General features: G+C 40.9%; 1 protein-coding gene and 2 long non-coding RNA genes across 3 annotated transcripts in view; 1 reads left to right on the top strand and 2 right to left on the bottom strand.

The window, feature by feature from the left end:
* Positions 1 to 7656, bottom strand: part of zyx (zyxin) — a 28941-nt gene extending 21285 nt beyond the window's left edge. The window contains exon 1 of the mRNA XM_023271964.3: positions 7500 to 7656. The gene's annotated coding sequence lies outside the window, so the exon portion shown is untranslated. The remainder of the gene's footprint in view (positions 1 to 7499) is intronic.
* A 2758-nt stretch (positions 7657 to 10414) lies between these two features.
* On the top strand, positions 10415 to 12511 carry LOC129349680 (uncharacterized). The gene is made up of 2 exons (XR_008602778.1): positions 10415 to 10656; positions 10847 to 12511. It is a non-coding gene; the product is annotated as an uncharacterized LOC129349680 (long non-coding RNA).
* A 292-nt stretch (positions 12512 to 12803) lies between these two features.
* The window catches only part of LOC118470410 (uncharacterized), a 33115-nt gene continuing 31077 nt past the window's right edge, over positions 12804 to 14841 (bottom strand). Inside the window, exons 3-5 of the long non-coding RNA XR_008602776.1 lie at positions 14331 to 14550; positions 13144 to 13280; positions 12804 to 13029 (exon numbers count right to left, since the gene is read on the bottom strand). This is a non-coding gene — a long non-coding RNA (uncharacterized LOC118470410). The remainder of the gene's footprint in view (positions 13030 to 13143; positions 13281 to 14330; positions 14551 to 14841) is intronic.

The following is a 14841-nucleotide window of genomic DNA, read 5'->3' as shown; positions in this document are numbered from 1 at the left end:
TATATGAACTTAAAATTGTGCCATTTCATCAAAAATGCTTTATTCTACACGTAAAAAAATAAAAAGATTAACAGCTTTTTGGTGCTACTGGAAAACTACATCCAACTGTGATCAATGTGACAAAAAATCAGAGTTTTCAGGTTGAACTGCAGGCAGTGTTTCCACAGAGAGACTAAGAGGAAAATCAAAGTTACTGGATGAATCAAATAAAGTCAGCATGTCTCAGAAACAGTGAACAGAGGAGCAAGTAGTTGGAGATAGAGTCAGCATGGTGAAACATCTTTCTACTGATGATGAGCAGAGTAGAGAGGAAAAGTCTAGAAAATAGAACAAATTGTCATATTTTTATCTTTCCAACGTTCCTTGAACTAATCACGGCTGACATACAGTGTAGTCGGGGAATAAAAAAAACAAATCTATGCTTGAAATTGTGACGTTACATAAATACACAAAAATAGTTTGTCCCTAACAGAATCTGTAAAAATAAATAAAAATTTTAAGCTCCTCGCCACAAATTTGAAGCATATAATGACTGAGAATTTTCAAGTGAACTGCAGGCAGAAAATTAAAAATGAGTTAAATATCTGCAGTATGTGGAGCCTCTATTTGTTCCAGTGTTGGTAACATGTTGGACATGTTGATTCCATTTTATTTTCTATGTTTTTGGTAAAATAAATAAAAATTTCCTTTTCTTTTCTTCTGACTTGTGTTGTTCTAACTGTGCACAGAAGACATTTCTAAGTAAACTGACAGCAGTGAAAGACCAACTGCTCAGAGTTCAGAGCTTTAATGAGTGACTGTGCCGTCTCGTATCTAAATCAGATAAACTTCGTGTTTTTTATCGTTCCTCTCTGACCCTCCACTTGAACTGGATGACATCACTCGAGGCTGCGTTTCATCATTCGTGCTCCACAGCTGTGATGTCAGACGACATGGTGGAGCTTCAGCATAAATCACAAACTGCTCTCTGGAGCTTTTGAACTCTGGACAAACTCCACACGGCTGGACACATTTTACAGACTAGAAAACTGTAAGCAGCCACAGTTGGTTTTACTTCCTTCATATCAAGAACTAATCTACAGCAAACAGAGGGGCACGTCATCATCTTAACTACACTGAAGGGTATAAAACCAGTGGGGCTGTTGAACGCACCATGAAGCTTCTTCACGGCCAGACAGACATGAATATTTCAGGTCCCAAACCAAAGTAAAATTAAACTGTGGAGCTTGTGTTATCTTTGTGTTGTGTCTTGGTGCTGATAGTGAGCAGGAACCCCGTGTCGCTGCTCCATGGGGCAGTAAGTCGGGGTGTTCTGGATCGCTTTAGCGTGAACAGGGTCTGGACGTTCTGTCCCAGGAAGCTTTGAGCAGAAAACACTTTATTTTCTGCATTCTAGCCAGCTTTGATGCATCATTTTCTGCATAAATTTATAGTAGCAATATCTTTAAATATTCAATCTCAGATCACATCTTTAGAACAGTTCCTCCTCCACCATCTCTGGTTTGAAATGCATGACATAAAATAAAGATTTTTATAAAGATACTTGTGAGGCTTTTGATGGATAAATCAAACAACAATATCTGAGGAACTATTAAAGATAAAAACCTGAAACTTTCTGTTATTTCTCATCATGTCATTGATTCAGAATCTGGAATTCTGAACAAAATAATATAATCCGTCATGAAAAATTCCATCTTTGAATACAGTAATAATAAAATTGATAATGCAGAAGTCCCTGCCTTCGTCTGAGTCAACTGGAATAGACTCCAGCCCCCCCGCGACCTTAATGAGGATTAAGCAGGGTATAGATAATGGTGGGATGGATGGATAATGCAGAAGTCAATTAGTGATATTTTCTGAGCCACACAGCTGCAGGTCACAATAATACAAAACTAAACATGCAGAATAATTTAATATGAAATACTGGGTCACAAAAATGAAAATAAAGTTGATTTAGTTAAACTTTCCAAACTGACAAAGCAGATTTGACAAGCTGAAGCACAAAAACAAAAATATAAGTAGATAAAAAGCATGTTGAAAGTAGGTTGACAGGCAATTTAAAAAAAAAAAGATATCTCAAAAAGAATTATTTATAGCAATTTAAAATTTTACAGATACCTTTTTAAATATCCGCAGTTTATCATGAAAGAAGCTTCAAATCAATTAAAGATGGTGGAGTAGAAGTCACTGATGATTTAAGACATAATAGTTAACTTTAAGCAAATTAAATTCTAAATATAATGAATATAAATGGGTGTAATTAAACAAATTGCTTGGTGGTTGTTTGAGGTCATCATTCATAGGATAAGAGAGTAAAAACTGACTCAGTGCAGAAGAAAACAGCCTGTTTCAGGGTTTCTCTCGTCTATTACTACATTCTGCTCCCGCAGAATCTACATCTATGCCAGGGGTGTCAAACAAGTGGCCCGTGGGCCAAAAGCGGTCCTCCAGGGGGTCCAATCTGGCCCTCAAAGTGTAAAAATTCCAGAGAAGACATTAACTACAGATTGTAAATTTATAAAACTGTAAATTTAAAATAATTTCTAGACCATGACAAGTTGCTTTGATCATAAAGTAAAATACTAGATTGTTCATTGTCCTTTTGTGTCACGTTTTGGAATATTTTGTCTTGCTTTTGTTGTTTTTTTGTCTAACTTTTGTCGTTTGTCTCATGTTTTTGTCATTTTGTTTCTTGTTTTTTTCATTTTTTGTCTTGTCATTTACATAACTCTGTCTTGTTTTTGTCATTTGTTCATTTTTTCATCATTTTGTAACTTTTTTGTCCCTTTTTTGTTTTGTTTCGTGTTGTCTAATTTTCTGCCATTTAGTTTCTCGTTTTTGTCGTTTTGTGTTTTCTTTTTGTCTCGCTTGTTTTTTGTCTTATTTTTGTAATTTTGTTTTGCTTTATTTGTTAGTTCGAGCATTGTTTTTGTTGTTTTGTGGGGGGTTTTGTCTTGCTTGTGTTGTTTGTCTATTTTTTTGTCATTTTGTTTCTCGCTTTTGTCATTTTTTGTCATGTTTCATTTATGTAATTCTTTGTCTTGTATTAGTCGTTTGTCCATTTTTTCGTGTTTGTGTTCCTTTTTAGACACTCTGTGATCTGTAAGTTTTAATGTGTAAATGATAAACTTAGGTATAATGTTGTTAAAACTGAATTTATTTTTCTTAAGAAATTTCAGGTTTTTCATGATGTTTTGTAAAAAAGATAATTCCTTAAAAGTGGACTCTTTCAGAACATAGTTTTTTGCACTAAAACCAAGGAAAAATTTGGCATTGTGGTTATTCATAGGTTATTATGCTGTGATTTTACTGGTCTCTTGAGATCAAACTGGGCTGAATGTGGAACCTGAACTAAAATGCGTTTGACACCCCTGATCTATGCAGTAACTGTTGAAGAGAAACTCTTCTCCTTTTAAAAGGAAAACTTTGAACTCAGCAGTGGTTCCTGCTTTGTGATTACAGAGGAACTAAATGTGGTTTCTGTTCTGCTGCAGCTTTTTTAAAAGGTCGCATATAGAAGCTCAGCAACACGGAGTCTCATTAAACTGAAGCCTTCTTTGTTCTAATCTCATCAGAAAAACAAAAACATTATGTGGGTCTTCACTCAGTTAGATGTTAGTGATCATTTCACCGCTTCTACAAACCACGTAAAAACAGACAACGGAAAGTTCATTCCACATTTATTAGTGGGACAGCGAGCCTGAAGAAAACCTGAATTTCTGACAGCTCCTCCAGTAAATTCCTGCCCGTCTGCTCGGTGGTTGTATCGGTGACTGGAGTGGTTGTTGATGAAACTCTCCATTGTTCTGATGTTAATAGCACACCCGGTTTCTGGGAAAGTGTGTCTGGGCCAGGGGTCACTAATGCTGCCACAAACGGGCCTTCAGCGTCCCATCTTACAGGTCAGCGGGCATGTATGCAGCTCCACACCCACCAGTGGTAACAACACCAACCAGTGGACTCTTCAGAACTGGTAACAACATGAACCAGTGGATTCTTCAGAACTGGTAACAACACCAACCAGTGGACTCTTCAGAACTGGTAACAACATGAACCAGTGGACTCTTCAGAACTGGTAACAACATGAACCAGTGGACTCTTCAGAACTGGTAACAACATGAACCAGTGGACTCTTCAGAACTGGTAACAACACCAACCAGTGGACTCTTCAGAACTGGTAACAACATGAACCAGTGGACTCTTCAGAACTGGTAACAACATGAACCAGTGGACTCTTCAGAACTGGTAACAACATGAACCAGTGGACTCTTCAGAACTGGTAACAACATGAACCAGTGGACTCTTCAGAACTGGTAACAACATGAACCAGTGGACTCTTCAGAACTGGTAACAACATGAACCAGTGGACTCTTCAGAACTGGTAACAACATGAACCAGTGGACTCTTCAGAACTGGTAACAACATGAACCAGTGCACTCTTCAGAACTGGTAACAACATGAACCAGTGCACTCTTCAGAACTGGTAACAACATGAACCAGTGGATTCTTCAGAACTGGTAACAACACCAACCAGTGGACTCTTCAGAACTGGTAACATCATGAACCAGTGGATTCTTCAGAACTGGTAACAACACCAACCAGTGGACTCTTCAGAACTGGTAACAACATGAACCAGTGGACTCTTCAGAACTGGTAACAACATGAACCAGTGGACTCTTCAGAACTGGTAACAACATGAACCAGTGGATTCTTCAGAACTGGTAACAACACCAACCAGTGGACTCTTCAGAACTGGTAACAACACCAACCAGTGGACTCTTCAGAACTGGTAACAACATGAACCAGTGGACTCTTCAGAACTGGTAACATCATGAACCAGTGGATTCTTCAGAACTGGTAACAACATGAACCAGCGGACTCGGTCTCACCCTAACCCGGTCTGCTGCCCGACGCTCAGATTAACGCCAGAGAAGAGTCACAAGACATGAGAGGGAAAATCAAAGAGGAGCAATGATCTGAGGTGAAGCGATGCTCTGAAATAACTGCTGTGTTCTGACTCATGGAGGCGGCAATTAAAGAGGATTCCTCAGCGCCGCAGTCACACATTCGTCCATTCATTCCTTGTTCACTGATCTGGATGTGAGGCGTCAATGACCGTGATCACATCTTCAAACTCCAGAACCACACTGACCTCAGACTAGAAGCTTCTCAACACAACTTATTCCTAAACACGGTTTCTTAACTGGGTGTTTACTGGGTTAAAGCTCCCTGATAATCACAGGATTTACACATTCTCACAGTCGGAGAAACTCTAAAATCGCATTTCTACAAAAGCCTAAAGTCCCAGTAATCTGCCAACTTTACTAATTCACCAGAGCTGCAGCAATTATGATGATGAATTAATCAGTTTTGGCAATTTTTCGGTAAAAACAGTCTAAATTCTGTGATGGCAGCTTCCTAAATGTGAATACTTTCCAGTTTCTTTCCTCCTCTAAGACAGTAAACTGAAGACCTTCGGGTTGTGGATGAAAAACTTCACACATTTTTCGCCTTTTCTGACAATCTATAGATGAAAACAGCTGATTGATTCATCCAGAACATAATTACTAATGAACAGCTCTCACTGATGAGTTAATTAGGAGCTGCCGTGGCGTCAGACATCTGACCTCTGACCCTTCTGACCTCATAACCACCTTCATCCATGACACAGCCTCTCACTGTCCATCTGCACATCTGTCTGCTGTTAGCATTTTCCTAACTGTTCTGCTGGCAATGTTTCACATTCCTGCTCGTTTACACCACCGCTGAAGGATGCTTTGCCACTTAAATGAGCAGAATCCACTGGAGTTTCTTAATTATTATTACTTGAACATTCAAATATATTCCATTTTAGAATTTTGGTAACTGTTTTCTTTGTTTATCGTCTATGAAGTCAGATTCTGTGCACACTAGTTCAGGAAGAACATGTCCATTTGCTGTCCTAAATAAAAGACATAAAGGATTTAGATTTTAAAGTGCTGCTCTGATGTTTGCTCACAGACACAACATCATTTCTCTTCCGTACATGAAACACATATGTCTGGAATGTGCCGACAGTTTTAAACCTGAAGAGAAATCGTGCTGAAACACATCTGACCTAGAAAAGTCCAGGAGTTTAAAAATAACTGATGAGAAAAGGTCCCACCTGATAGTTTAAAACAGGTTACTACATCAAAGTAAGGACAGAAGAGAGAATCTTTCCCGTAAATACTCAGCAGGATAATATTTAACAAGAAAAGCTGACCAACAGGAGGGTAAATATTTGATAGGAGAACATCTATTATGTTTGATACAGCATTTTCTTTTACAGAAACAAAAACATCTCTATTATAAACTGAGCGAGAAAACTGAAAAAATAAAGAATAAAAATTGACCATAATGCAGGGAAAAGTTTTCTTGATTAATGTGTCCATTGATTAATTCTTTCCAAATAAAGCTAATAAGGTCTTTTGGGATTTTTTCATGCTAAATATTGCAATACCATATATAATTTGAAGCCACAATTTCATGTAATTACAGAAATACCCATATTTTGTAGATTATATACTGTTCAAATTATTTGAGATGGAATTAAATATAAAAAAAATCACATTTACACCTAGATAGATAGATAGATAGATAGATAGATAGATAGATAGATAGATAGATAGATAGATAGATAGATAGATAGATAGATAGGCGTGTACTTTCAATGTATATACAACCATATAAATATAGAAATTAACTATATTACAGTGGCAGCCGTGTTATTTAAACTGTACTTCCATAATTATCCATTAACACCCAGAAACTGATGGTTAGCAGCTAGCTGCTAGCTAAACTAACCCCATCAGTTTAACGGTTAACTCTAACCATTAGCTTAAATTAAAAACTGTTTTCACCCATAACTCCACCAGTTAAACCACATTAAACTTTTCCCCACACTCTGAGGTTCAAACCACCGGAAAACCGCTCGCCTGGTCCTCCCCTACAACGGATAACCGCTCACCTGGAGCCCCCTGCTAGCTGCGGTTTCCTCCTCGGGTAGCAGTTAGCTCAGCTCGGTCAAGCTAGCCGCCAGCCCTCCGCTCCCGGAGGGTTGGCGGCTAGCTTGACCGAGCTGAGCTAACTGCTACCCGTGAAGCCAGCTGCCATCCCCTCCGCCCCCTGGAGCTCCAGTTGCGCGGTAAACAGACTACCACCTCAGCCGGTTTGGGCTAACTATGACCGGGCTGAAGCTACACCCGCGCTGCTAACTGCCGAGCTGGGTCAGCCCTGCACCGGGACTTCCTGACGGAGCTTCCGCATAGCAGAGCCTTATCGGCGGGTCCATCAGCTGGAGGAGCCGCTCGGTCAGACTGCCGGAGCCGGGGGGGGAACTACACCCACTACCAGGGTCGGTTAATTCAAACCAGCCATGTGACACGCCGGTAGCATGTCACCAGCCCGCTAACCTGGCTGTAGCTAACCGGTAACCGCACTAACTAACCCTCCGGACCCGCAGCAGGTAGAGCACTCACCGTGTCCGTGGATCTCCGCCGTTTGTTCCTCTATCTTTGCCCGTAGCCGCCGCTGCTGCTGCTGCTGTAATGGCAACTGTGAAGGAATTAGACCCTCCCCCTCTAGCAGGAACTAGACCAGCCCTCCGACAAGTCCTCTCTGGTCCCGAGTAAACAGCAGCTCCCTCCGTGGATTCCTGCAGCATTCTTCACGGGATGACATCAGCCCGCCGCCTCTCCTTGTAAGGTCAGGCCGAGCAGGGGCCGGAGGGAGGCTCGGTAATGGGGCTGGAGGCTGATTAGATGCAGACTCTGGAGCAAAGTATGTTCTCACAGGCTGGAAAAAAACTTTTATATGCTCGCAGAGAAGTTATACGACTGGTTCTCGACAAACTCAGCTCAGGATAAGGCTGTAAAGCTGTTCCAGAACCACCAAAACCAACAAAGTCCTCAGTTACTGTATACAAGAGGAGGCAGTATGACATAAACTGCACCACTCTTCTATAGATGCTTTATTTCAAAGTCGAACAGCAGTTTTCCCTACTGTGAACAGTCGAAAACTAACTTTTTACTAAAGAAAATGTTAAAAACTCAAAGAACCAAACTGAGTCCAGCTGCGATCAGTGAAACTAAACTTAAACTGAGCTGTGAGCAGCAGAACATTCTCAGTTCTGGACCTATGGACTGGGTCTATCTGTCTGCATCATGGATCCACATGGAAAAGAACTGAACAGAGGAAGTGAAAAAGAGTTTATTCAAAAGAAATAAGTGAACACAAGAAAGCCCAAAATGACTGAAATAGTGCCCAAAACTAGTTTAAAAATATTGAGAAGGACTCAGATTTGATCTGATCTAAAAATTTGTCCCAAATTAGTAAAATATGTCCAAAGTTCCTAAAAATCCTCCAAAATGACCCAAAATTGTCAAAAGTCAGCCTAACTGTGTTTATGTATGTCTGCATAATGGCTCCACATGGAAAAGAATTGAACAGAGGAAGTGAAAAATGTGACTGAGAGACTTGACTCCTTCGAGACCTCCTGATTAGTGGTACTATGACTCCTTCTAGACCTCCTGATTACTGCTGACTTTGTGCTTCACTGGTTTTTAGTTGCTCACTGATCTTCCTGGATCCTTTTCTATCCACTAATCAGGAGGTCTAGAAGGAGTCATAGTACCACTAATCAGGAGGTCTAGAAGGAGTCATAGTTCCACTAATCAGGAGGTCTAGAAGGAGTCATAGTACCACTACTCAGAGCTCCTAAAATGGCTCCACAGACAGTGAACTACTTCCACAATCCAGCTGTAAAAACAGACAGCAGCTGCTTCAGACTTGGTTCAGGGGTTCTCCATGGAAACCAGAGTTAGTGTGAAGCTCAGACAGTGTGAAGGAACCTTCAGAACATCAACCTCTATGGACAGAGAACAAGAACTAAACCTGGTGGACATCCAAAGAACTGAAGGAACCAAAGGACCTCAGGAATCAAAGGACTTTAGTTCATTGAGTCCCTGCTGCATAAATGTGCAGGTAGCCTGCAGGTAGAGTACAGTTTCAAAATGTTAAAGGCTGCATTATAGTTCAACATGTGTTATTCTCTGCACCGTCAAGATCATATGTGGTGCTGCATATATTATTTCTAGTGTGGAGGTCAAGTGGTCTGGTTTTGTTCATGACTGGATTTGTGATGAGTTTAACCTGAGCAATAGACTGCAATGTGCTAAGCTGCCTAAAGATTTTAACAATATGATTGACTTGTCTGTGTTCTTCAATATACTCTAATGTATCCAGTGTATATTACAGGAGAGTTTGATGGTCTTTTGCTGGGTGATAGAGGTTACCATGTTAAGCCAGAGTGAGGATCTTCTACCTTGACCCTCAACAGAACTTCAACCAGGCTCATTGTAAGACAAGAGCACAGGTGTAGATGATCCTAGGTTTGGTGAAAGCTCATTTATAGTGTCTATGTCACCTCAGGGTGATTGTTGAGAGGGCCTGTGATATTCTTGTGGCCTGTGTTGTTTTTCATTGTGTTGCTGCAAGTAGAGGAGAGCAACACTTTGCCATTTAATTTGAAGATGTGATGACCTTTTTCTTTATTACATACAAATGAAAGAGCTAGTGTAGTTAGTTTTTCCAATAGTTTACATAATTCAACTGTGAACATGCAGTCATGTCTAACTTGTGTTGCAGTGTTTACATTTGTAGATCTGGCCTTGTAATATGGTGGTTGAAGTATTGCATATATGTATTTGTGATTGATTTTGAGTAAGTGGTTTGTAAATTTGTGTTGGTGATAACTCAAAATATATAGAGGAAATTAAAGTATGGAGTTGTACATGAATGTCACAGGATGAAGTTGTAGTTTTCTGCAGTAACAAGTTGATTAAAGGATAGGGTTTATTTTGTTGTCAGGCCAACCTATGAGAATTGGGTTACAAATAAATATATAATATTAAATCACATCTGTGTGTGTTTTAATAATGAAAGCTTCCTTTGGTAATGTAATAGCATATAGAGTTTCTGCAGTCTACAGTGCAACTTTCAAATGTGAAACAGTAATTAAATGTTTCTAGATTATTTGTAAGGTATCAATAAGACATTATGTAAGTCATAGCATTTTTATATATTGTTCTGATGTTATTGTTTTATTAATCATAATTACTAGTAGATGTCTAGCTATCAGTGCCACAGGCAGATAGTTCCTCCAGATAGATAAGGTCCACATCAATAAAGAGTAATGTAATTAAAAGTAGAATGGTTGAGGCATGTAAGTTGGACAGTTAGTTATTGTGTTTATTTAATATTTTTGTTGAGAGTTTGCATTGGAAGTTGTTGAGGAACTTTTCTTTGAACACATGGTTGAGCATCAGCAGTAGTTCAGTGCATGATGTATGTCTACATAGTTAGTAGTAGATGTCCCGATAGAAAGATAGAAAGATCATATGGCGACTTCGAACACGTTTTTAGAAAGAAGTGCAACACCTGCAGCTGCAAAAGAGAGGGAGACGGCGTGGGAGAACATTGCTGCCCGGGTCAATGCGTAAGTTTAAATCACAATAATATTACAGGAAAACTGTTTAATAGCAGCCTATTCTGTTATTTCATTTAGGTGCAATCCTGCAGGGGAGAAGCGCATGTGGCAGCAGCTGAAGATGAAATATAAGAACACTGTTCAAACAGGTAAGAAGTCGGCATAATCTCATGGAGCTACCTCATTTTGATCATGTTTTACATTGTAAAGTAGCTTAATTATTAAGTGGCTGTTTGACTGTGCAGTGGTTTTATCCCACGCATAGCCTAAATGTCTGCATCCATATCATGTTCCGTTAAACAATTAAGCCTATTTAAACTAACACAGACTTCTACTCAGCCAACAGAAAGAAAGCAGATGCCTATAAAAAGGGAGGAGGCCCAGCAGCACCACCTCTAACGGAGGCAGAGGAGCTGGTCCTAAGCCAGAATTTGGGAAGGCCAGTGGCTGAGGGAATCCCTGGAGGGAGCTCATCCTCTGAGACCACATCCCAAGACACAAGTGTGTGCGTGTGTGTGCGTGTGTGTGTGTGCGTGTGTTCATGCGCTCATGCGCCCACTGAACATTTGCCATAAGGAAGCACAGGGCACTGCATTGTTTCTGCGTACGAGCGAGTGTGTGTGCAGCCACAGCGATGGCATGCGTGAAGGGGTGTGCTTTAAAGATAGTGAGTTTAATTAAAGATGAAAGGGCTGATGATTAATTGATGGAAGGTGGACTGTTCCATCAGGCTGAAATGTGTGAGTGTGTGTTGACTCTTCTACTGTAGAAAAACAGAAAAAGTGGAAAAAAGCTACATTTTTTTGAGAAAACTAGGACAGCATCTTAAGAGACACATTATATTGTCATTTAAAAACAAATGCTAAATAGAATTTGCTAATTTGATCAGTCCTTTATTGAAGAAAACTGGCGTGGAGGTTCAGATACACACATCTGGATGACAAAAAAGATATTTAAATGATTTTCTAGTGCAGATCTTTGCCTGTATTTACTCATGCCGTGCTATAGAAGTGAGCAGATCATCCCTGCTGTATTTTTACTGCTCATCTCTCAGCAGGTCTTCCTTTGCCCCCGTCTTCTCAAGGTGGCACCGAGTTCTTCGAGTGCCTCTGAGACTCTCCTCTATAAAAAATGGAGCAGCACAAGCTCTTTTGACATCACACTTTCTGCTACCAGGAGATTAGAAAGTGAAGGTGGAGCACTCCGGAGAAAACGCTCTCGGTCTGTGCATCTGTACTGAAGATTTAATCTCCACGCGACACTGTGAGTCAGAGAGGTTGCTGGGGGATTGGTTTGTCTCACCTGCCACTAATGCTAATGTGATTATTCCAGTCTAGCTGTAAATTTCTGTATATATTTTTATTTAATTTTGCTATTTCATTTTTCTTCCTGTTCCTCTTTCTATAGTTTATTATTCTCTTCCATATTCCTAGTGTGACACCAACAGCCGAAACCAAATCCCTTGCATGTTGTGTATTTACTAAAGCTGATTCTGATCACTTTTCTGTCTTTGGTCTAGGCAAGAGGAAAAGGTGCAACAGAAAATTGGACCTTCCAAGCGTACTTGTGGAGATGCAGGCTGAGGAGGAGTGGAGTCATGCCCAGCATGATGAGAACATCTGGTTGCTCCTCAGCGAGGCAAGAGAGAATGAAGCGGCCTTGCAGCGGAGGAGATGGTCCAGAATGCTGCCTTCAACCAGTCATTCCTGGGTGTACTGGGGCAGCTGGGGCAGCTGGTGCAGGCAGTGCTGGGTGTGCTGGGGCAGCTGGTGCAGGCAGTGCTGGGTGTGCTGGGGCAGCTGGTGCAGGCAGTGCTGGGTGTACTGGGGCAGCTGGTGCAGGCAGTGGGCAGCCAGTGAGTCCACCTCCCAGAGACTTGAGATTTAGTTGTATATAGTTTTACTTTTAGCCCTCCACTGTAGGAGAGGCCCACCACAGTTTGTACTTTGCACATTGTAAATAGTTTTGATTTTGCTGCTGACTAATAAACTATTTTGTGACTTATGTGATTGCATCATAACTTTTCATTTTGTCTGTTAAGACACTGGTAGGAAAAGTCAACAGTCTGAACCAAACAATTCTGTATTCCCTAATAATGCATTTATGTTTAATGGGATTTAACATGTTTTAACACAAACTCCTTTATGGTTCATAATTCTGTTGACTGAATTACACCAAAGCAATACTGACTTATCAAACTGGAATATTCTTAAAACAGCTGTTTTAATGTTTTGGTGTTTAATTTGTCATGTAATCTTGCTAACCTTCACAAATAAAACAATAGCACAGACACATCTGCAAAAGGTACAAAAGTTTATTGTCAGAATTGCATTAAAGAAAACAATAGCGGTCCGGGGACAGAAAAACAGAAGTATAACGAGAAGAATAACTTAACTTCTGCATGAGCCGTAGTGCATCAGTGCATCCTGTACATCTCTGTCCTCCTCCTCTACACCTTGTGCCACTGCAGGCTCACGTGCTGCTGCTTCAGGTAAATCCCATGAAGTCTCATCAGAGAGCATCTGAAACACATACACAGCATACTTATTTTAATAGCTAATAGCGATAAACTGCAGCCATTACAGGGTCGTTCACAGGACTAATATACGATAGCTAGCGAACTAGCATTAGCTTACCCTCATATGTCGTCTCGTTCATATCCTCTTGTCTTCAGCTTGATACTGCTGCATCGCCTCCCAAACTCTCCTGTGTGTCTCCTGAGTGTTCCAACTCGCTGCTCTCAGCTTTCTCCGACTCTTCTATTACTTTGAATCTGACAGAAAGCCACAGACCGAGCAGCAGGTGAACCATCGTCTCCGTTATGTTGCGTTTGTGTCGCACGCAAATGACGTTAAGGGACTTTCGGCTCGCTGCGCTATGACGACTCCACCCACGATGAGGCTATATGGAAAAACAACTAAACCGAGACGAGCCGAGTCAGATACAAGAGTGGCGAACCGTACCGCGCCGAGTAGATGCTTGTGGAATCGCGGCTATAGATATCTACACCACCTCTCTGTTTCTGCTTAGTGACTCTTTACTAACATTTTCAGTCTAACTGAGGCTGTTCCTCTTGATCAGGAAGTGGTCACCTTCAACCTGGTGTTCCAGTGACTCCTCCCATCCTGTAGCTATGATGTAACATCCTTTAATGTGTCACCACGGAGACTCACACAGGTCATACTTTTCAGGTGTAGTCATTGTTTGTACAGTGTCACTTAGCAAACACAACCACGAGGTATGAGCACATAAGTCATGTTTCAGCCTCTTTAACCAACTCCCAGTATGTTTCACTTCCTTTAAAGTGGTTCCCAGTATGTTTCACTTCCTTTAAACTGGCTCCCAGTATGTTTCAGGGTCTTTAAACTGGTCATTTATGAAGAGTCTCTGAAGGTTTGACTAACTATGACTTAGACTAAAATGTGACATTGTTCCTGTAAAGTTTCAGTAGAATGCTGGCTGCTGTGGTCTCCAGTGTTTTACTGTATTTTTACAGTTCATTACTGTATAACTGATTACAGCCTCTGCAGTAGAATATGAGGTTTATGGTTTAATACTATCACTAGACTTTACAATAATGTAACCAGCATGAACTTCAATGTAGTTTTGTGTCTCGTTTGTCTCATTTCTGTCATTTTGTTTGTTTCTACGTCTCAGTTTTGTCTCCTTTATGTCATTTTCAGTCTCATTTGTGTTGTTTTATGTCTCACTTTTCTTTTGTGTCTCATTTGTCACATTGTGTATTTATCTCCTGGTGACAGTTCAGTGTTTAGAAATGATTCATCTAGTGTTTGGTTGCAGGTTGATTCATGGCGGCACTGACCGATTTCCTTCAGGTTGTGAAAGCAGAAGCAAAGGTCTGTTCTGGGCTTCGGTTGTGTAACCTGTTGCTGGCTGGTTGTGTGGATGTGGCCTGCAGGGAGTGGTCATCAGGGCTGATAGCCTATTGTCCCACTCAGGAATGTTTCCAGTCTCCCCACTTCCACTGGATAAAAAAGTGTTCGATTTCCACTCGGAGGTTTCCACAGCAGTCTGACTCCATCCTGCAACAAGAGGAAGACGAGGTGTCAGTTTGTCTGCAGATTTCTTCCACTCCAGCTTCGTGTTCTGACTCTGTCTTTTCTGTCTTTGTGCAGCGGCTGGGTGTCGGCTGCAGTTTGATTCAGAGTGTGAAGGTAAAGCAGAAAGAACAGAATCAGAATGAGAGCCAGACAGGGTGGAATGCAGCCAGACCTTGGAATGAACGGTTCCTCCCCCTCGCTGCCATATTTCTCTGTAACGCTGCATTTTTCTCCGTCTGTCCTCCTGACGCTGCACTTTATTCTATCTGTTTT

The sequence above is a fragment of the Amphiprion ocellaris genome, chromosome 9 (assembly GCF_022539595.1).
Source record: "Amphiprion ocellaris isolate individual 3 ecotype Okinawa chromosome 9, ASM2253959v1, whole genome shotgun sequence".
Lineage (NCBI taxonomy): Eukaryota > Metazoa > Chordata > Actinopteri > Pomacentridae > Amphiprion > Amphiprion ocellaris.
Note: the sequence above shows the minus strand (reverse complement) of the source record. Positions and strands in the feature narration are given on the sequence as shown.